We start from the raw sequence: 23,883 nt of genomic DNA, 5'->3' as shown, positions 1-23,883 counted from the left end.
TTGTAATTTTACTAGTGTTAGCCGCCCTGAGCCCGGCTCTGTCCGGGGAGGGCGGGGTATAAATAAATTCTTCTTCTTCTTCTTCCTCTTCTTCGACCCTTGGGGGGTCCCTTCCAACTCTACAGTTCTAGGATTCTAGGAACGAAGGAAGGGAGAAATTCCAGTAATAGAATGGAAGTCTAGGAGAGGCAAAGGGAACCAGGAATGAACATGAGCAGTTACACATACTCAAGTTTTATTGTTGCTGCTTTCCAAGCTTTTCCGACTGTCTGAGATAAATGCCTGTACAGTTCTGACATGGTAGGATGATGTATCTTTTTTTAATATAATAATTTTTATTTGGTTTTACCAATATAAAATCATAACAATACAGTCATACACTTCCACATTTTTACAGATTCTTCCGAATCCCTAGACTTCTCCCCTCCCCTCCATGGGTCCTATTATTAAACTTTTTCTACTGCATCTTTCCAATAAGCTATGTTTTATATAACTCCATTGTCTCCGTAGTACTTGCTACATTACAAGTGTTATTGTACCCTGCTAATGTTTTCATCTGCTTACAGCAAGGTAAATTATAAATTTCCCCCATTCTTTGTTAAAGGTCTGGTCTTCTTGGTTCCTGAGCTTTCTGGTCAACTTTGCCATTTCGGCATAGTCCAACAGTTTGATCAGCCACTCTTCTCTGGTAGGGACTTTATTTTCTTTCCATCTCTGGGCTAATAGCTTCTGGGCGGCTGTCATCGCATATATAAAAAGTCTTTTCTGCTCCCTTGGAATAACTGCACCTACAATTCCCAATAAAAAAGCCCCTGGTTGTTGGTTTTTTTACAGTTAAGTTAATTTAAACACTTTTTTCATCTCTTATATATCATTTCCCAGAATGCTTTTATTACCCTTTATTGTTGTTTAGTCGTTTAGTCCTGTCTGACTCTCTGTGACCCCATGGACCAGAGCACGCCAGGCAAACTGCCTCCTGCACTTTGGTCAAACTCATGCTGGTAGCTTTGAGAACACTGTCCAACCATCTCGTCCTCTGTCGTCCCCTTCTCCTTGTGCCCTCCATCTTTCCCAACATCAGGGTCTTTTCCATGGAGTCTTCTCTTCTCATGAGGTGGCCAGAGTATTGGAGCCTCAGCTTCAGGATCTGTCCTTCAAGTGAGCACTCAGGGCTGATTTCCTTCAGAATGGATAGGTTTGATCTTCTTGCAGTCCATGGGACTCTCAAGAGTCTCCTCCAGCACCATAATTCAAAAGCATCAATTCTTTGGCGATCAGCCTTCTTTATGGTCCAGCTTTCACTTCCATACATCACTATTCCATACATTTATTACCCTTGGCACCTATCATTAACCCTGGCGACTTTTGAAGGAGCACCCCTATCCCCAAACTGTGACTTGGGGGTGGCAGGCCTCCTGAATCTGAGTTCTTGTGTACGGAGTCTGCTGGTGGCAGGCTCATGCAATGTGCTCTAGAAAGTTTGGAGCTCCAGCTGCACGAGTAATTGGCACTAGCTAGACATATTAAATTTTGTGTACTCTCCGTTGGCTTCAAGCCCGATCACCGAGAAAAGTTTAAAGGTGTTTATGATAAAATGACTGCATTGAGAAGCCCATTAATGCGCCCTGGGAACGGGAGACTGGCGAGTTGCAGTTATTCTCACCATGTAGGAGAACCTAAGCGTTGGCAGAGATGCTGTTTGTTTTAACCTGCATGGAGGGGGAAGAGGTTAAAGGCAGAATTCATCGTTATTTGGGCAAGAATTGCAAGATAGTTATGATACCGGCTAGGCCAGTCATGCCCCACTGTTGTACACATAACCCTTTTAAATGCCATCTATTCCGTTTTAATAATAATAATAATAATAATAATAATAATAATAATAATAATAATAATAATAATATATTGTTGTTGTTGTTGTTGTTGTTGTTGTTTATTTATACCCCGCCCATCTGGCTGAGTTTCCCCAGCCACTCTGGGCAGCTTCCAATCAAGTGTTAAAAACAATACAGCATTAAATATTAAAAACTTCCCTAAACAGGGAGAAGTGTCTCTACTTTCAGAAAGTTAAACTCATGGGTCAACAGGCAGCCAGTGGGACGCCAACAGGTAGCAGACAAATGAGGTTATGACACATATAATAATAATAATAATAATAATAATAATAATAATAATAATAATAATAATAATACAATAACAATTTATTATTTATACCCATCTGTCTGAGTTTTCTATATTAAGGCATTGGTTGTTATCTCAGTCAGTAGAAAACAAGACTCTTAATCTCAGGGTCCTGGTCTTGAGCCTGAATTTCAAGGGCTTGGATTAGATGACTCTACAATTCTATGATTCTGTGATCATCAAACACAGAGGATGAAAACAAACAACTATTTCAAAAGGTTTCCTGAACATAAGCCTCAGCAGCTTGGTGCTGTTCATGAAAGGTTTTGATTTTTAGGTTTTTAATTTTATTTTGACATTTAACCTTCAGGAGGTAGCATCTCCAAGATCTGCCTTCTTGTTCCTTGGAAAGTCAGAATGGCCATTGGCATTGAAAACTTGCTGTCCTTGGTTGTGGGGCAGTTTGGAAGGAAAGTGGAAACAAAATGCAGGACCAGCTTCAGTTCATTCCTAACAATAATACACTTTGGCTTCTCTCTCTCCCTCTCTTACCTTGGTCTTCTAAGTTGTATTGCAGCGCACTTTAGCTTTCCTAGGCTTTTTTGTTTTGTTTTGCAAATTCAGCTTTTCTACAGTTGCAAACTCCTGAGTCCATTTCAGCTGTTTGTTCTTGGCAGGGGATATTGTGGAGTGGGATGTTGAAAGCTTCAGCTGAGCTGATAACGGGACAGATGTTCTCTTTGCTGAGAACAGAACCATATCAGGGTCTTGATATTAACTTATCTGCCTTTCAGCAACGTAGCTGAATACATAACACCCTTCAGTCTGTCGCCAAGGTTAGTTGCCGACAAACAACTGCCATTTGCTGGAGGCTTGATGAAATGGACCTGGTGGGTTAGCTTCCAATTCTAATCTTAATATTGTCAATTTTTACGTTAAATGTGTGAAAATGAACCAGGAGTGGAAGACTCAGTTAGGCAGACCAGGGTTCAGACGGTTGGGTGAATCATACCAGTCCAGACTTCGATTTCATTGCTAGGTGGGTTTGCAACAGGAAGACTACTTGCTAAACACAAAAGTGTAATCAAAGTACTGTACTGTTTTGGAAATGGGGTTCTCAGAATTTGCAAGGCGGTTGTTGGCATGAGAATAAAATTGAGATTAGCATGGCATTTTGGAAGTGTTGGTGCTGCAATTGGATTATCTAGCAAAAAAAAGCAGCCAAATTTATTTTGTGAAAGTACGGGTTGAACTGACAATACATCACCATCGCCTTGATGGATTTGTATTTTGTTTTGTTATAATTCTACACTTGTAAAATCAAATCAAATTAAAAATAAATAAATTTTATTACTATTATTTACAAAAGGACTTCCAATTCCTCCTTCTCTCTACAAAGGAAGTTGCTGTAGTCGTTTTTGTTGGGAGCCTACTTAGTGAATCAATTTTCCCGCATGAAAAAAATAATGTTTATGGCTTTACATTTAAAAAAAAACAATGGCAGCCACACGCTTGGAGGGCCATTACTGATATATATACCTTATGAAGTTACTGATCTATACCTCGGTTACTGATATATACCTCACGTTATTTGTATAAGTAAAGAAACAGAAACTTTTAAATTCTTATTTGCAGACCTGTTTGTTGTATTATGAAACCAGAAGAGTGTGGCTATCATTTTTAACTGACAGAAGTTTTGGCCCATAATACTGTACAAGGAAAAAAAAACCCGAATCCTCACTCTGAGGAATATGGCAATGGCAGCCCATGCAGAATGAGCAGCCAGAATTATACTGGATTTTGTAACAAATGTGGTTTGCTTCAAAAATGAAGTCGTTTGAGAAACTTTAGTCTCCGGTCTTAAATCATTCTTCTGATAGTGGATATTATAGTTCTGTTTTGTAAAGCAGCACTTCCATGGAAACCTGGGAAGTCCTTCAATAAGTCTTACTGGGTTCAGTGGGGTTTAGTGTGCATAGGGATGTGGGTGGCGCTGTGGTCTAAACCACTGAGCCTCTTGGGTTTGCCGATCAGAAGGTCGTGGTTCGAATCCCCGCAACCGAGTGATCTCCCGTTGCTCTGTCCCAGCTCCTGCCAACCTAGCAGTTCAAAAGCACACCAGTGCAAGTAGATAAATAGGTACCGCTGCGGCGGGAAGGTAAACGGCATTTCTGTGCGCTCTGGTTTCCATCACGGTGTCCCGTTGCGCCAGAAGCGGTTTAGTCCTGCTGGCCACATGACCCGGAAAGCTGTCTGCGGACAAACGCCGGCTCCCTCGGCCTGAAAGCGAGATGAGCGCTGCAACCCCAAAGTCGCCTTTGACTGGACTTAACCGTCCGGGCGTCCTTTACCCTTTTACCTTTTTTTGTGCTCATAGGACAGTAGCCTGAGGTTACCTTAAATACAACCTATTTGTGCTTCTAGAGAAGGCGCTCTCAATTTTGAGTCCCGAGTTGTTCTTGAACTGCAATTCCCATCTTCCCTGACCACACACCATGCTGGCTAAGGATGATGGGAATTGTAGTCCAACAACCCAAGGCTGAGAATGGCTGACCTAGAGGTTTCAGCCTTGTCTGGAAATGGAACATAGAACCTTCTAAGAACATTCAAAGCAGATGTTCTATGCTGCCTTTCCTCAGAGAACACAATAGTTCTGTTCCTGGCACCCAGAGTTTGTTTGTATGCACGATGTCAAAGAAGGCTTCCTTTTCTTTTCCTTTCTGTAGGTATTTTGTTTTCAACAGCTACATAATGACACGGGATTTCTGAAATGGGTTTTCTCTTTCCGTCTCTCTGAAGGGGGTGGGGGTGGGGAATATACCCCCTTCGCTCTGAATATAACAAGATCTGACTCAAAAGAAAATAACTCCGGTATGGAATAACTCGCCGCAGTTTGGTTGGGGGTCTAGTCGATGACCACAACCTGATTAGCATCTGTAACATCAAACTGCAAGAATGCTTAAAATTATGTCTTCTAATGGACAAAAAGCGGTGGTGGGGACGGACCCTTTCGAAGCCAGACCTTCTAAATGGAAGCAGCTGAGAGAGACATAATATCTCAGAAACGTACTCTTGTGTGTGAGTGAGAATGAGAGTGTTTGCATGCACAATTCCCGCCCACCCCCCAAACCACAGATGGTAAGTATCACTAGGAAAGAGCTTGTCATTCAAAAACCCTCCCCTGAATTCAGTTAACAAAGAAGTCATTCATAGCTGTGCATTGCAAAGTGGGGACATAGTCCCGGGATCTTCTGCCTTAAATAAGAGGCACCTGTAGATTCGCCCTTTCTCCACCTCAGCTTTCTTTCTCCTTGGGAATTGAACTTTAAATGTTTCCGCTCAGCCAGAGTGACATCTTATTAGCTTGAAATCGCTGCATATATATATATATATATATATATATCAGTTGGGGATTTGTGGGAGCGGGTGAGGGAGGGGGAAATAAAGTTAATTGTTCGGGAGAGCCTGGCCTCTTTTTTTATTGTGAATTCGCTTTCGTCGGGGATGGTGCTCGCAAGCAGATGGTGGCAACAGGCACCCATGAGGCCAAGTCTTGTGTGAATTGCAAACCATGAGGGAGACCCTTCGAGGCATGAGCATTTGGAGATATTTTGTTAAAAGTCGTAGAGTTGTCTTCTTAAGATACTACTTTTTTTTTGCTTTTTATTTTATTTTAATTTTTATTTTGACAAATTAATAATCATAAAATGAAAAAAAATGGGCACCCCACCCACTTGACCATTCCATTGTAACTATCCAACCTCCCAAAATCTTGCGATGGTTTGACCCCTTTCCATTTTAACAGTACAGTGGTACCTCAGGTTAAGTACTTCATTCATTCCGGAGGTCCATACTTAACCTGAAACTGTTCTTAACCTGAAGCACCACTTTAACTAATGGGGCCTGCTGCTGCTGCCGCGCCGCCGGAGCCCAATTTCTGTTCTCATCCTGAAGCAAAGTTCTTAACCTGAAGCACTATTTCTGGGTTAGCGGAGTCTGTAACCTGAAGTGTATGTAACCTGAAGCATATGTAACCTGAGGTACCACTCTACACATTCTACAAACACCCTCCATATTTCCTCAAAAACATTTCTCCTTCATATTCTTACCTTAACGGCACATGTTAATTTATCATTAATAGCTATATCCCATACCTATTTATACCATTCTTCTACTTTATCTTCTGCTTGCCGCTTCCACTTCCTAGCTATTATAATTCGTGCAGCGGTCCATAAATTAGTGAGCAAGTCCTTCCTAGCCCGGGAACCTTCCACCCCATCGTAAATTGATAATAGTTCTACCTCTGGACTTTTGGTCAGCTTTAACCCAGTGATTTCTGTTATCTCCTTAAACACCCTTTGCCAAAAATAATTGTGCATATTACAAAAGTAGATGCTCTGATGGTGTTTCCTGCTTGGCAGGGGGTTGGACTCGATGGCCCTTGTGGTCTCTTCCAACTCTATGATTCTATGATTCTAGATACTGCTTTTGAGGTTCACTTCTCGTTTTACTTATCTGGGCAGATCCGGTAGCCATGGAGCAGGGGGACTAGTCTGTGGTCTTTCAGAAGTTGCTGGGCTATAGCTTCCATCGTTCCTGATGGTTGGCCGTGTTGCCTGGGGCTGAGGAGAGCTGGGAGTCCAACCACTGTTTTCCCTGTCCCAATGAAAGGCTATACAGCCCTCAAATTGTCAACCTAGACATACAAGAGAGAGCTGTGGAGGGAATAGCAGCTATTTGGGAAAGGGCCTAAAGTGGTTGGGAATTTGATACTATCTGCTCAGAATGCAGCTTGCTTTGCCAGAGCACCAAACAGTGCTGTTAAATCAAGGTATTGCAGTTGTTCCTGCTTTGGTTTCCCTCGTAACTGTGATGCTAATGTTTCCACCTCGTCTCATACCTAGCAAACACCTTTACTACTAAATTTCTCTTTTTTGAAGAAAGGTGGATTTCAGAAAGCTAAAACACTGAGCCTCATGGGCTTGCCAATAAGAAGGTTGGTGGTTCAAATCCCCGCAACGGAATGAGCTCCCATTGCTTTGTCCCAGTTCCTGCCAACCTAGCAGTTCAAAAGCACGCCAGTGCAAGCAGATAAATAGATACCACTGTGGCGGGAAGGTAAATGGCGTTTCCGTGCACTCTGGCACTCGTCTTGGTGTCCTGTTACACCAGAAGCGGTTTTGTCATTCTGGTCACATCATCATCATAATATAATACTTTATTATTTATACCCCACCCACCTGGGTACACCCCCAGCCACTCTGGGTGGCTTCCAACAGGATACTAAAAACACAATAAAACATCAAACATTAGAAACTTCCCTAAACAGGGCTCTCTTTAAATGTCCCGGAAAGCTGTCTGTGGACAAATGTTGGTTCCTTTGGCCTGAAGCGAGATGAGAACTGCAACCCCATAGTCACCTTTGACTGGACTTAACTGTCCAGGGGTCCTTTACCTTTACCAGCTACCCAATATCAACAATTATATAGATAAAAGCCTGTGTTCAAATTTCCGCTCAAATGGAGCCCACTGGTTGACCTTGGGAGTGTGATTGTGAAGATAAAATGAGGGGGGGGCAATAAAAGGGGCAATGTAGAACCTTGAGCCCCACACACTCTCAGCTCCTTGAAGGAAGCATGGGGTAAGAAGTAATTAATCAAATAAAAGTTGGCAAGTTATTCAGTGGGCCAGCTTGGCAAGATGAGTCTCGCTGTATTGCTTGGGCTGAAAGCTTAGATCAAGTGTGGAATAAATGCTAGAAGCTTTTAAGGGTTGTGCGTGTGGTTCAGTCCTCTACTTTATCTTATTTACACCTCCAGGCAGGTTGTCAAAAGTCCAAAGTGTCGGGCACCATGGTGTGTGAGAGAAAACAGCAGATGTTAGCTGGGCTTTGCTTGGAGAGTCAAATCCATGTAACAATGGCCAAGAACATATGTTCTTCACAGTTAGTGAGACTGACCCAACTTTTTGTACCTTCTAGGCTTTGTATAGTGTTTCAGAATAGCTTTTGCAGGATATGAAAAGGCCTGTTCATCACTTCCCAACTTGTGAGGTCAAGACCTTGGAGGGGTCGTTGGGAAGGAAGAGGACAAAGGAAAGGGACTGGTCCTGTCGGGTTTTGCGGTTATTATTTTCCCCTTCAGTTTCTTTGAACTAAATCCAATTGCTCTTCCTAGCTGCATTGTGCTTGTATTCCTTTGCCTTCTATTCTGTCCTTGTAGATTACCTTGTGAGCATCACACAAAGAGCCGTTGGCCACGTGTAGCATATTGCCAAAAAAACCACTTGGTCAAGGATGGAGGCTGCTCATTTCTGATCTTTATATACCACTACCAGAATCTTGTAGTAGTGATCAACCTTTTAAATGTATTCAACTTGGGGCTCACTTTTACTTACATTTATTCATTCAAAAGATATATATCCTGCCCTCCCAGTGTATTTGCATTTTTAAAATTTATCTTTCTCTCTGGCCTTTAACCTTACCTTAAAATCCCAAACAGAAATGGAAATGACCCAGCAGCAAAATAAAGGATGGCAGTTGATTTGATAGCTTGTTTTTTTGTTTTGTTTTACAAATGCTCCTTTTATCTTACAAATCACACCTCCTCTTCAGGCATTAAGCCCAAACTAATTTGCCTGAAAATTAGCAGCAGCAGGCCTGTGTCTCTAAGCATAGTCATCTCCCCTATTCATATGTAAAACAGAGGCTGGGGTACTATTTAAAGAGGGATGCGGGCAGTCCCTAGGGTTGGCTCCTCCACCTGGCACTCTCTCCATTCTCTGGCCAGGCACCAGAGAACACCTGGAGAAGGAACACCAATACCTAAGGCTCAGTCCAGGGCAGCTGTTTACCAGCTCCATCTGGTACGTAGGCTGAGACCCTATCTGCCTGCGGACTGTCTCGCCAGAGTGGTGCATGCTCTGGTTATCTCCCGCTTGGACTACTGCAATGCACTCTACGTGGGGCTACCTTTGAAGGTGACTCGGAAACTGCAACTAATCCAGAATGCGGCAGCTAGACTGGTGACTGGGGGCGGCCGCCGAGACCATATAACACCGGTCTTGAAAGACCTACATTGGCTCCCAGTACGTTTCCGAGCACAATTCAAAGTGTTGGTGCTGACCTTTAAAGCCCTAAACGGCCTCGGTCCAGTATACCTGAAGGAGCGTCTCCACCCCCATCATTCTGCCCGGACGCTGAGGTCCAGCGCCGAGGGCCTTCTGGCAGTTCCCTCATTGTGAGAAGCAAAGCTACAGGGAACCAGGCAGAGGGCCTTCTCGGTAGTGGCGCCCGCGCTGTGGAACGCCCTTCCAGCAGATGTCAAAGCGATAAACAACTACCTGACATTCAGAAGACATCTTAAGGCAGCCCTGTTCAGGGAAGTTTTTAACGTGTGATATTTTACTGTATTTTTGGTTTTTATGGAAGCCGCCCAGAGTGGCTGGGGAGGCCCAGCCAGATGGGCGGGGTATAAATAAATAATAATAATAATAATAATAATAATAATAATTATTATTATTATTATTATTATTATTATTATTATTATTATTATTATTATTATCAGTACTCCTTACCTGTTCAGTCTTTGCCCCCCAAATTAGCACCCTGTTCTCGTTTTACAGGTACATTGAAGCATCCTCCTATGTAAAGAAGCAGCAGTGACATCACTGTGCATAGTTCTGAGCCTTAGTCTAATTCAATCAGGCTTGTGGGTGGAAAAAAGCAAATGATAATTTTAATGGACCACCTGCGTCTGGCATTGCAAATACTGTCCCTAACTGACCCGTGGTGGTGCAGTCAGTATATTGAGTCTGGGTGCAAAGAAACATCCATGAAGGTTCCCTAGATTGCTACAGTGGTACCTCAGGTTAAGTACTTAATTCGTTCCGGAGGTCCGTACTTAACCTGAAACTGTTCTTAACCTGAAGCACCACTTTAGCTAATGGGGCCTCCTGCTGCCGCTGTTTCTGTTCTCATCCTGAAGCAAAGTTCTCAACCTGAAGCACTATTTCTGGGTTAGCGGAGTCTGTAACCTGAAGCGTATGTAACCTGAAGCGTATGTAACCTGAGGTACCACTGTATTTGGATCATCACAAATGCTACTCCTAAGGTCCTTGGGGGAAAGGATGGCCTTAATAATTCAATAAACAAGCAGCCCTTCAAATTTCATAGAGTTTTTATGCCATATTTAACCCGAAAACTCATTAAGACAGACTTCTTTGCTTATGTCACAGTGCTATGAAAATAGATGGCACTACCCTTCCCCCCCCCACTGCCTACAGTTCAAGCCTTTACATGTCTACTCAGAAGTAAATGCCACTGAGTGTTCACAGGATTGCTGCTCAAGGGTTCTGTGAAATTTGAAAGCTCTTTCAGCAACTTGAGTTTGCCATGTTAACCTATTGCTTTGCCTAATCTATATTCTATCCTTTGGTGCTAGCAAATGCACTGTTTACTGATACAAATAGTTAAAACTTCCATCCTTTGTGTAGGTTTTCTGGAAAAGAAACCCCCATCTGTTCCTTTTCTTGTGTTTTTCTTATGTGTGCGTTAAAAAGAGCGGAGTTGCTTTTGTGTTAAGATTAAAGCAGATGTACACAGACTGCAGTTTAAATGCTCTTTAAGCGATTTAGGGCACGTTTCAGTTGTTCACACAAAATAAACCATTCCGGCTCTCCTCGCCCCGCCACAGCATCTCTGTGTCATGATTGTTGTCATCTGTTCAAATGTTAAGCACAGTTACAAAATTCCTATGGCTGTGGGATCAGGTTTATTGTTCAGTGCTTTGGGTGTCATTGAAACATATGGCTTGGCTTAAACAAGAGCCAAATTACTATGTCTTCCAATTTGCATAAGGAAGAATTGCTGGTGGTATGTGGTTTAGAGAAAAATAAACAAAGGTCCGCATTAAGAATGTGAACGTGCGGAGGAAAGGGCATGGCTGCTGTCTTTTTAAATCCAGGAACGGTGCAGTTATTTGGTGCTAAATAACTCAGGAAGGGGACCTTTCCTGTAAATGCAGGATGTTCCCTTACTTAAATCTGAATCTCACTGAAGAGCTGTGCAGCAGAATCATTTTGAGTAAAAAAAAAAAAATGCCTAGGGTTGCAGTGCCAGAAACAAATTATGACCATGAAATGCGGAATTAGGGAAGGGATGGGGATGCTCTGCCCCTCTGAATGACTCTGGACTGTATCACTCCTGACCACTGATCATTCCTGGCTGGGGCAGATGAGTATCCAATAATGTCTGGAGAGCCAGATCCATGTTATAAGAGCTATTGGCTTATTGACTAGTTATTTCCAAACTCGCTATCTGATTGCTTAACTCTGCAAGGAAAAAAAGGTAAAGGACCCCTGGATGGTAAAGTCCAGTCAAAGGTGACTATGGGGTCACGGCGCTCATCTCGCTTTCAGGCCTAGGGAGCCGGCGTTTGTCCGCAGACAACTTTCCGGGTCATGTGGCCAATAGGACTAAACTGCTTCTGGCACAATGGAACACCTTGATGAAATCCAGAGCGCACGGAAATGCCATTTACCTTCCCACCACAGTGGTTCCTATTTATCTACTTGTACTGGTGTGCTTTCGAACTGCTAGGTTGGCAGGAGCTGGGACAGAGCAATGGGAGCTCACCCCATCGCGGGGATTCGAACCGCCGACCTTCTGATCGGCAAGCCCAAGAGGCTCAGTGGTTTGGACCACAGCGCCACCCGCGTCTTAACTCTGCAGGGTGCAGCAGCTCTGCTGCTTGCACATTACTCCCTCCAAGGAAGAACTCAGGTGGTTTAACGTCAGCTGAAATGGAACCCCAAGCCGGCTCTGAGAAACAAAAGGAGGGAGGTGTTTGCGTGTTCAGCGGAACAAAGAAGGTTGTAAAAGTGCATCAAATGAAACAAACTAAGGGGCAGCCCTGCTTGAGAATTGAGCATGCTCAGTTGGAAACGAAAACGAGAAAACTTGGTGGGAGTGTAGCTCCTTGCACCTTGCGGTTTCCTGCTTGACTGGCAGAATCTTCAGCCAGTTTTCTTTCACAGACTTATACCTTATCCTCTCCCCTTTTTTTCTGTGGTCTGCTACTTCTTATCACTTAACACATTCCCCCTTCCCTTGTGCTGCTACAGTGGTACCTCGGGTTAAGTACTTAATTCGTTCCGAAGGTCCGTTCTTAACCTGAAACTGTTCTTAACCTGAAGCACCACTTTAGCTAATGGGGCCTCCTGCTGCCGCCGCGCCGCCAGAGCATGATTTCTGTTCTCATCCTGAAGCAAAGTTCTTAACCTGAAGCACTATTTCTGGGAAGCGTATATAACCCGAGGTACCACTGTACTTTCTCTGGCCCCTGCTTCCTCATCCTCTTCTGGGTCCTTCTGCTCATCCCATCCTTCTGTGGTGCTGCCAATGCAGCCAATATCTGCCAGGTGCCATGTCACAACTCCAGTGGTACCTTGGTTCTCAAATGCCTTGGTACTCAAACAACTTGGAACCCAAACACTGCAAATCTGGAAGTGTTCCGGTTTGCGGTCGTTTTTCAGAAGCCGAACGTGCTCCGTTTTGAGTGTTATGCTTCCGTTTTGAGTGCCACACTTCCGTTTTGAGTGTTACACTGAGGTCTGTCTCTTTTTGCTATTTATTTTGCGTGTTTGTTTTTGCGGCTCTTTTTTGTTTTGTTTTTGTGACTATGTGGAACCCAGTTCAGCAGTGTGGTGTAGTGGTTAAGAGCGGTGGACTCGTAATCTGGTGAATCGGGTTCGTGTCTCCGCTCCTCCACATGCAGCTGCTGGGTGACCTTGGGCCAGTCACACTTCTCTGAAGTCTCTCAGCCCCACTCACCTCACAGAGTGTTTGTTGTGGGGGAGGAAGGGAAAGGAGAATGTTAGCCGCTTTGAGACTCCTTCAGGTAATGATAAAGCGGGATATCAAATCCAAACTCTTCTTCTTCTCTACTGATCGATTGATTGTGTGACTGCAGTACATTGTTTATTGCTTTCATTTTATGGATCAGTGGTCTCATTAGATAGGTAAATTCATGTTAAGTTGCTGTTTGAGGGGTTGTTTTTAAAAATTAATCCATTTTGCATTACTTCCTATGGGAAAACGCGCCTTGGTTTTGGAACGCTTTGGTTTTGGAACGGACTTCCAGAACGGATTAAGTTTGAGAACCTAGGTACCACTGTACTGTCCAATTCCTCCCTACTTCACCCTATGGGTTGTGGATTGCGTTATTTTTATGTACCTGCTTGGGTCCCAGTCATTCCACTGGAGTTTGTGTAGGAAACTTCCTGGTAGCTTATCCCTCAAATTCAAGTGCCAAAACAGTCTTTGTCTCCCTGCTCATAATGGCCCCTCTCCCCAGTAGGAAAAACACAAATAGTGGTTACACAATGATCTTTTGTCCAGCGGTTGCAAACTGTGACATGTTAATTGCAAGCATTTTGCCTCTTAAACCTGCGTAAGATCTAAAATGTGCCAGGAAAGGGTTGAACCCCATTTTCTTTAGCTTAAAACAAACAGCTGCTCTAGCAAGACCAGGAGCACCTGTAATTTTTGAGAGCAGCCTGTTCACAGTGAAGCAGGAATACGTGAGTCCTTAAATTGCCTGCTGTAAATATTTTGATAGCGAGGGTGAGACTCTAAAAGGTGGTTGTTAAGCTGACCTGTAATTTATACTCGGAGGCCCCATTCATTAGTGCTGACTTAAGAGGGATGCATAAGTCTCTCTTTGTTTCTGCTGGGCCCCTTCAGAACAATCCTGACTACTGCAAACCACTAATATTAAATTAGAGTTCTTTAGCAACTCTATTTACATACGCAAACATTGTGGGAAGGGCAGTTAGTTGAGCAAACTCCTTTGTAAACTCCAAACTAATTGCAGCTGATGGAAAAGTAAGTTTTATGTTGGCTCAATAAGTCATCTTTTCACAAGAAAGCTCTTAATTAATTTTCCAAAAGTCACTTTGAGTTCTGAAGACTGCTTTTTCATTGCTTTGAAGAATTGCTTTGAGGTTTCAGAAGGAGATGAATTTGTATTTGTAACGACGCCAATGAAATTTCTTTTTGCTGGTGAAGAGGAGTCCTTTTATTCATCCCAAAAGTGGCCCAAAGTGTTTGTTTAAGGAAATGTTCGTAATGTAATTTTTATTTATTATTGAATTAAGTATATTAAATTTATGTGTGGGAGAGACATACTTATCCTCACAGTTTCCCACTCAGTGCCCATTAGTGCTTTTCCCGCTTACCGGCTGAGTTCATTTTAATGGCTTTCAAAAACTACCTTTTGAAGATTTGTGTTTTGGTGAAATATAAACTTTGTAAAAAGGCTTGAATCCAAAAGTTAGCCTTCTTTTCACTTTAATTCAGTTTTGTACACAGATGGGAAATAATGATTTATGCAGGCAGACTCTCAAAAACTTATTAATTGCAAAACACCTTGGTATAAAAACAAAGGTACTTACTACTTTTGTGACAAGTTAGTGGAGGGAGGGCACCTGTCATCAGTGTCAAATATATGCTAATCAGTGTTCAAAACTCCCATAGTTCTGTGTGCATTTTGCGACAGGGAATTTCATTAGCACGAGCAGTTTCTGAGCTCTGGGTGCAGTACTGCGCCTGAGATTTCAGATTAAAACTGCAGAGTGGAAGGAAAGGAGGTCATTTTTCTGCCTCTCCACTTCCCTCTACTCTCTGAAGACTGGAGAAGAGACCCTCTTAAGAATATTAGGGGGGTGGACAGGGGAAGGACTGGACCATGTGAAAAATGAGCACAATATTTTAACTGCAGTTCATTCATTCTCAGCTTTGTATTCTTGTTATAAAAAAGCGTGCCTAGACAGTCCGTTGTCGCGCCCATCACGTTGGTTTAAGGTGCCATTTGGGATGAGTTGGAAAACATGCGTACATTCAAAAAAGATCACAGGCTTTTTAAATTTTGGACTAATTTATTTCTGGAGGAGCTGAGATGCGCCTTATAAAATACAGGAAACCGTTACAAAAACATGGAATTTGTAGACATCAGCAATGTTTTTTCCTTGCTTCTGCAGTGGTCTGTTATATTTTTGTGACAACTACCGACTACAAGAATCAGGGGAATAACTTTTTTTCTCCTGAGCTGCACACCCAAATCAAGTTAACCTCCGGATAAAAGGCAACAATATTTACATCGTATTTGATCGTCTAAACATTGTAAATCCCTCCAAGGCCAGTGAGATAAAAAAGGATGCTGTGTGAGTCAGCCAGGCAGGGAGAAGGAGAAGTTGCTATGAAAGTTCTTAGATATTTTTTTTTCAGAGGAAGGTTTTCAAGCAAGGAAGACAATATGGACCCTGCTAAAAGATGTGAAGAGAGTTGCTAGTTGCCATGCGTAGTAGACAGCCTCCATAGCTAGTGTTAGCACAGATGGCTCTCGTCTGGAGTGGATGAGACCATCTAACATTAGAAACTAGTATATCGGGGGAAATAACCTTTTTGCCTGTTTTCTGTGTTTAAAGGGTCTGTGTGTGAGAGAGCGCATGTGTAACATGCATGCAGTCATGTTACACACGCACCTTATTTCTGAAGTTGTATGCAGTCCACAGAGGTTTACCCTATGATGTGGTATGTGGCCAGACCTTGTTATGTGAAATAAAGGAGAATACAGTGGTACCTCGGTTAAAGAACAGCCCTGGTTACGAACAATTTGGTTTACGAACTCCGCAAAACCGGAAGTACTTCCCGGTTTGCGAACTTTATCTCGGTCTTAGATGTGGGTGGCATTGTGCTCTGAACCTAAGCCTAGGGTTTGGCGATCAGAAGGTTGGCAGTTCGAATCCCTGCGACGGCGTGAGCTCCCGTTGTTCTGTCCCAGCTCCTGCCAACCTAGCAGTTCAACGGCATGTCAAAGTGCAAGTAGATAAATAGGTACCGCTCTGGCAGGAAAGTAAATGGTGTTTCTGTGCTCTGCTCTGGTTCGCCAGAAGTGGCTTAGTCATGCTGACCATGTTTCCGAATGTGCACAAGAGCACTTGAAATAAAGAGATTGGGTCAATATAATTTTTTTTCCCCATTTTGCAGATACTTAAACGAGTGAGGCTTGAGCTGCTGGAAGAATAAGTACTTTGTTCTGCAGCAAGGATGGAATAAACGTTTACATACTGACTCCTATGTGCTAAAGTGTTGCATTTTGTGTTGTGCATGAATCTGCTACAGGATGGGAAGTCTGGGCACTGTCCTTGCAGTATTTTATTTTATTCAGATGCCGACTCAGAAAAATTAGGCAAGTCAGGAAATAGGGAAGCAAAAGCAGTTCTGCAACCCAATTTCCTCCTCCGCTGTAGTGAGATGTTGCCTAGAAGATAAGTGATTGTTATTAGACTAGCCTGCAGTCCAAAATTAAAGATGCAGATATGATTTAATTCCATTCCAAGCACCCAAATGACTAGCTTGTAGATCAAGCACCTTGCCTTTAATATATATGATCTGGCAATTATTTGAAGAGAGCTGTAAAGAGTGTGACCAGAATAACAGGTACCTCAACAAGGAAACCAGCCTACTATAAAATAATAAATGATAGGTAGGGTTTCTTAAGAGTTGTACAATAGCAACACATGTCTTAAGGGATATTAGTTTTGCATTTCAAGTAACTGCCAGCCGAGTCGCTTTTGCAGATTGGGACATGCATACTTTGGCAAGATTTATTGCTGATTAGTAGAACGTGACTTTATTAAAATTTGGTGTATGTAGTTCTGAACCCTTTTATATACAGTGGTACCTCCAGTTACAAACTTAATTCGTTCCGGAGGTCCCTTCTTAACCTGAAACCGTTCTTAACCTGAGGTACCACTTTAGCTAATGGGGCCTCCTGCTGCCGCCGCGCGATTTCTGTTCTCATCCTGAGCTAAAGTTCTTAACCCGAGGTACTATTTCTGGGTTAGCGGAGTCTGTAACCCGAAGTGTTTGTAACCCGAGGTGTTTGTAACCCGAGGTACCACTGTATTTGTTTTGCTTGCCTGTCTCTTCTGGAAAGCATAATTAAAGAGTACCGTAAAGGAAGTAGAATGTAAGAATGCAAAAGAAAATATGGGTGTTGGCAGAAGGAGGATAGATTACTGGATTTGTGAAACATGGACTGGAAATAGACATTGCAAGAAGCCACATATGTTCCATATGATCTTGTTGCAGCCCTAGAGACAGATAAGCCTACAATGCAATCTTGCATTACAGTGGTACCTAGATTCTCAAACTTAATCCGATTCGGAAGTCCGTTCCAAAACCAAAGCGTTCCAAAACCAAGGCTTGCTTTGCCATAGAAAGTAATGCAAAACGGATTAAATAGGTTCCAGACTTTTAAAAAGAACTCCTAAATCAGCAATTTAACATGAATTTTACTATCTAATGAGACCATTGATCCATAAAATGAAAGCAACAATCAATGTACTGTACTATAAAATAAATAAGTCAGTACTGTAGATGATAAAAATTAAAAAAATTTCCCCTTACCTGCACTGATGATAGTCATGGTTTGGATGAGGGGCTTTTATCCATTTCCACAGTCACACAATAAATCAATCAGTAGCTGAACTGGGTTCCACGCTGCCACAAAAACAAATTAACCGAAAAAGCCTCAGAAACAAAAACGCATAATAAAAATAAAACAAAGCGCCAAACGTAATCCATTCTGGAAGTCCGTTTGACTTCCGAAAAGTTTGAAAACCAAGGCGCGGCTTCTGATTGGTGCAGGCGCCCTGGAAACAATAGCCGACAGCTTTCGGAAAGTGTTTGAAAACCAAAACACTTACTTCAGGGTTTTTGGTGTTTGGGAACCAAGGCATTTGAGAACCAAGGTACTACTGTATAACGTTGTGGTATATTTATGGGAAATGGAGTGCTCTCTGTTTATACATGAAACTGGCTGGGGGGGGGGTTGGGGGATGCACATTACTGTAGGAGGATTGGGAAATTGAGAAAACTAGAATCAGGATAAAACCAATGCTTCCAATCTTTTAAAAACACTCTGACTTGGTATCCTGAAATAAGGAAATGATGCATGATTAAGCCTTTCCAGTTTCTGCATCCTGCAATCACAGCTGGGATCTAAAGAGGATTTCTCAAGGTAAACCAAACACCGAGTTCAGAATCTCTCATAACATAACACCTTTCTCTGGTTTTGTCTGCAGCACCTGCTGATCTGTGGACTGCTTCAAAAATTATTTTAATATATAAAGGTAAAGGAGCCCTGATCATTAGGTCCGGTCGTGACCGACTCTGGGGTTGCGGCACTCATCTCGCTTTATTGGCCGAGGGAGCCAGTGTACAGCTTCCGGGTCATGCGGCCAGCATGACTAAGTCACTTCTGGCGAACCAGAGCAGCACACGGAAACGCCGTTTACCTTCCCGCCGGAGTGGTACCTATTTATCTACTTGCACCTTGACGTGCTTTCGAACTGCTAGGTTGGCAGGAGCAGGGACCGAGCAACGGGAGATCACCCCGTCGCGGGGATTCGAACCGCCGACCTTCTGATCGGCAAGTCCTAGGCTCTGTGGTTCAACCCACAGCGCCACCTGCGTCCCATTTTAATATATACACGTACATATATACCTGACCCTTTAAAGGAAATGGTGAGCTGTTTAGCACCTCCCTGCTGGTTTGCTGGAAGGTGCAAGGAAGGCAAATTGGTGGTGAGAATCAAGATATAATGGAACTTGTTTTGGTACCCCTTCAAGTGTAACACCAAGCTGTGGGGTCATTTGGTGCTAACTTCTGGTCCTTGCCTTGTAGTGTCTGTAGATGCCATATTGGAAACCCTAGCATAAGTCTGTTGGCACTGGGTGGTCAGGGCAATAGGGTTATGCTGCCATTCAATGATGTTTCCCTTCTCAACTGCAGAGTATCAGGCCAAGAGTTGGGTTTTCAAAGGAATAAATGAAGCAGAACTCCTTTCATTGCAGTAAAGAGTTTTTGGATGTGACATGTAATTTGAAAGGCATACCCTCAGCCAGATTGCTTATGGGCTAATGGGCCTATGACAGCATACAGGTAATATTGGGAGGTGAATGCCTGGATTTTGCATTTGCTTTTTGCTTTTCCTCCTTCAGTTTCAGTTGCAAGATTCCTTGGCCATGAACATTCAGCGAGGGGTATCCTCTCTGGACTGATATAAAATATTTGGGCACGATCTTCAAGGAAACCTATGGCTCATTTTTTGTTGTGAAACCGCAATTGCTTTGGGGTAATTGAAAAAGCAATATAAGAGGGCAGATCAAGAGGGATGGTATTTTGAAGGGTTTCTTGGTGAGCATCTCACAACCTTTGCTCCTGGGCTGGCCAATCAGAAGGGAAGGACTGATTTTAATCAGTTTCTTGTAGCTTTAAAGTGTTCTCAGTAACATGCTTGGATAATCTAACCATATTTCCTGTTGAACTTAAGTTTAACCCTTATTATTTCAAGGAATGCAGACAGGGGGCTTTTAAGGGTTTCAGATTCCACAGATTTGTGGGGATAAAGAGCTCACAAATGGCTTATATGCATCTATATATTTTTTTGAACCAGAGGGATTTACCTTTGCTCTTTATGCCAGATTTTCCCTCCCCCTCCATTTTTGAACTGATAAAACCTTCCCTTATTTACAGCTCCTTTTTTGACTGCATTCCTCGTGATCTCTAGAGTTTTCCCTGAGATGCTTTTGCTGGCCTTCGGCATCAAAAGTTATTCCAAGGCGGACTTTTCTTTTGTGCTGAGCTTTCTATATTGCAGCTAATCTCACATATTTTAGGAGAGTATTGAGAACCCGGGTGTACAAATGGGAGCAGCAAGTTGAACGGCGCTGTATTTCATGCCAAGTTTGTTTTGTCTGAATCTAAGCAGCTGACTTATATGGGGTCAGAGTCTTGTCTTTTCTGACTGGCAGTGCTCATCAAGCCCCTAAAACTGAGTGTCCTTACCTGTGATTCTTAGAGAAGTCCTAACCTGTGATTCAATCTGGGAACCTTTTGCTTGGAATGTGTGATATCAATGGCTAGACAATTTCCTTGTAAGAACAGTTACTGGTTAGTAGCCCAAGATGGCACTTAATGTTTTGATGGTAGCTTGTTGTTGTTGTTGTCGTTTAGTCGTGTCCGACTTTTCGTCACCCCATGGACCAGAGCACGCCAGGCACTTCTGTCTTCCACTGCCTCCCGCAATTTGGTCAAACTCATGCTAGTAGCTTCGAGAACACTATCCAACCATCTCGTCCTCTGTCGTCCCCTTCTCCTTGTGCCCTCCATCTTTCCCAATATCAGGGTCTTTTCCAGGGAGTCTTCTCCTTCTCATGAGATGGCCAAAGTATTGGAGCCTCAGCTTCAGGATCTGTCCTTCCAGTGAGCACTCAGGGTTGATTTCCTTCAGAATGGATAGGTTTGTTCTTCTTGCAGTCCACGGGACTCTCAAGAGTCTCCTCCAGCACCATAATTCAAAAGCATCAATTCTTTGGCGATCAGCCTTCTTTATGGTCCAGCTTTCACTTTTATACATCACTACTGGGAAAACCATAAGTTTTACTATACGGACCTTTGTTGGCAAGGTGATGTCTCTGCTTTTTAAGATGCTGTCTAGGTTTGTCATTACTTTTCTCCCAAGAAGCAGGCGTCTTTTAATTTCGTGGCTGCTGTCACCATCTGCAGTGATCATGGAGCCCAAGGAAGTAAAATCTCTCACTGCCTCCACTGTGGACCAAATGGAGCTTAGTGTTGCAAACTCTGCCCACTTTACATGACATGGTGCAGCCTTCCCTAATCTGGTGATCTCCAGAAGTTTTTGACTATAACCCTCTAACCCTCTCCAGCCGGTATTTTGGACTACTACTTCCATTAGCCCCAGCCAACATGACCATAGTAGTTCAAATGTTTTTGGACTATAGGTCTGAAAATTGACTAAGGTGATAGGAGCTGAAGTCAACAAGATCTAGAGCAGTGGTTCTCAACCTGTCGGTCCCCAGCTGTTGTTGGACTACAACTCCCATCATCCCTGATCTCTAGCCTTGCTAGCTAGGGGTGATGGGAGTTGTAGTTCCACAACATCTGGGGACCCACAGGTTGAGAAAGGCTGTTCTAGAGAATGCCCTGTTGGTTTCCAGTGGCCCACATGCTTTCAGACCTTGGTAATTTGCAGCTAACCCTGATCATAGAAACCTAGAGTTAGAAGGGACCCGTGGACCGTCTAGTCCAACCCCTGCAATGCAGGGAATATGCAGCTCTCCTATACAAGGATCGAACCTGCAACCTTGGTGCTCTCAGCATGACCAACCGAACTATCCAGGCTGTGCTATCAGTGCCCCATCATCGCAAGGACTTCCATTTCCGAGAGGGGGTTACCCTCATCCTCCCCCTGCACATGTCCGCACCCTCCCCAGATTGGACCCCAAGGGTTGGGGGAACTCCCAGAACACACACACACACACACACGGGGGAAAGTGGGGAAAGTCCCATTGTGCAAGCAGGAATCCTTGTTCTGACGGGATGCTTATACAGCGCTGCATTGGATACAAGCCTACGTTTCTGTCCTGATGAAATTTATAAATGTAGTGCCTGTTCGTGCAGGCATTCTTCATTGCATAAGGAAGACAAAGCAGACAATGTTTCCCAACCTCTTAAACGTAGTTAAGAGAAATGAAGTGCCCTGAGGGCTCACATGCGCTCTCCCTCTCATTTCTCTAGGGGTCTCAAGGTTGGGAAATCTAGATAACCAGCTTTCCATAACGCTTCAAGTAGACACATGTGTGACAAAAGCATTGTATTCTAAAGCTCTCATGCCAAAGAAGAAACCCACTATGCCAAGCAATGTTAACATTGGTTTTGAGCCAGTCTCAAGGTTTAGACTGAGGGCGCAACCAGTTCTTTAACTGCAGTGAGGGTTACCAACCATACCATTGACCTAATTTTTTAGGTGCTGGGTTGAAGGGAGCCTAGACTTTCCTGGAATATGGTGTTAGGTAGGAGCCAAAGCAGGGACGCGGGTGGCGCTGTGGGTTAAACCACAGAGCCTAGGACTTGCTGATCAGAAGATCGGCGGTTCGAATCCCTGTGACGGGGTGAGCTCCCGTTGCTCGGTCCCTGCTCCTGCCAACCTAGCAGTTCGAAAGCACGTCAAAGTGCAAATAGATAAATAGGTACCACTCCGGCGGGAAGGTAAACGGTGTTTCCGTGCGCTGCTCTGGTTCGCCAGAAGCGGCTTAGTCATGCTGGCCACATGACCTGGAAGCTGTACGCTGGCTCCCTCAGCCAATAAAGTGAGTTGAGCGCCGCAACCCCAGAGTTGGCCACGACCGGACCTAATGGTCAGGGGTCCCTTTACCTTTACCTTTACCTAGGAGCCAACGCAGCTGTTTAGAGGAGCACCTGATACATGTACACTGAGGGCAGCTAGCTGCATCTCCACGCTGCATCTCCCTGTACGTGCGATGCTTGGATTCTTCTTCTTCGGTGATCACTCGTAGCCAAGATTGTCTTCCATGAACATGGTCATAACAGTGAGTCCATAAGTGACTGTGGGGGCCAATTCTGGATCCACACGTCCTTCCACAGTGGGGACATAAGTTTCTGGACTGGAGTTGATCATGGTGAGGGTTTGCCAAGCGTGCCTTTCTCTTGGCACGTTTCTCCCTTTCATCCTGAGTTCAAGCGTCTTCAAAGTCCGTGACACCTTTGGGCAAGGCTGTTCTCCAGCTGGAGCACTCACAGGCCAGTGTTTCCCAGTTGTCGGTGTTTATACTACATTTTCTTAGATTTGCCTTGAGAGAGTCTTTAAACCTCTTTTGTTGACCACCAGCATTACACTTTCCATTTTTAAGTTTGGAATAGAGTATTTGCTTTGGAAGACGATCATCAGGCATCCGCACAACATGACCAGTCCAACAAAGTTGACATTGGAGAATCATCGCTTTGACACTGGTGATCTTTGCTTCTTCCGACGAAGGCTTGTGGCGTTGATTTGGTGTGTTCAAAGCTCTTTAAGCGTGAGACTTTGTGCGGATAATCTCGCATAATCCGTGCACGAGCAATTATGCAGTCTATTCCACATGGGCTGCAGATCCAAATCGTCAGTAGGCTTGGCGAGTATTGTGTTGTAATGATCTCCTGCTAACTTTGCAGTAGAGTGCTCGAATTGAAGACAACTTCATTTCCTTCATTTCACACTGAGAACCAGTGTGGTGTAGTGGTTAAGAGTGGTAGACTCGTAATCTGGGGAACCGGGTTCACATCTCCACTCCTCCACATTGGGCTAGTCACACTTCTCTGAAGTCGCTCAGCCCCACTCACCTCACAGAGTGTTTGTTGTGGGGGAGGAAGGGAAAGGAGAATGTTAGCTGCTTTGAGACTCCTTCGGGTAGTGATAAAGCGGAATATCAAATCCAAACTCCTCCTCCTCTTCCCTCTTTCCTTTTCTCTGCTGCGCAATCCGCATGGAGCAAGCATCAAGGCCATTTTAGCAGCTGTCGAGGCAGCTTCCAGATTTAAGGACTCTCATGCATTATTGTTAATTGAACAATGCTGAGGCTCACCAAACTACATGATCATTTCCTTAACTGCCAGCTGTTGAAATGAAAGCTTTTCCTAATTTTGCTGTAAACGATGTGCTGTTTGAAGGAACAAAATACACAGTGTACTCTTAAAGATGCAATGGAATGGGGCTTAGAGGGAGTCCCCTAACCTTGGAGATATTGTGGGTTCAGTTCTAGACCACCGCAATCAAGCGAGCCACGCATTCTTTTTTACTTTTTTTTTGTTACATACAGCCTTCCCCAAAGGCTGT

The 23,883-nt window shown here is 43.7% G+C and overlaps 1 protein-coding gene across 1 annotated transcript in view; it reads left to right on the top strand.

Moving 5' to 3' along the window:
- Nucleotides 1-23,883, top strand: part of MYO10 (myosin X) — a 202,402-nt gene that overhangs the window by 56,866 nt on the left and 121,653 nt on the right. The gene's annotated exons all lie outside the window — the stretch shown is intronic.

This window comes from Podarcis bocagei (assembly GCF_964188305.1).
Source record: "Podarcis bocagei genome assembly, chromosome: 8".
Lineage (NCBI taxonomy): Eukaryota > Metazoa > Chordata > Lepidosauria > Squamata > Lacertidae > Podarcis > Podarcis bocagei.
Note: the sequence above shows the minus strand (reverse complement) of the source record. Positions and strands in the feature narration are given on the sequence as shown.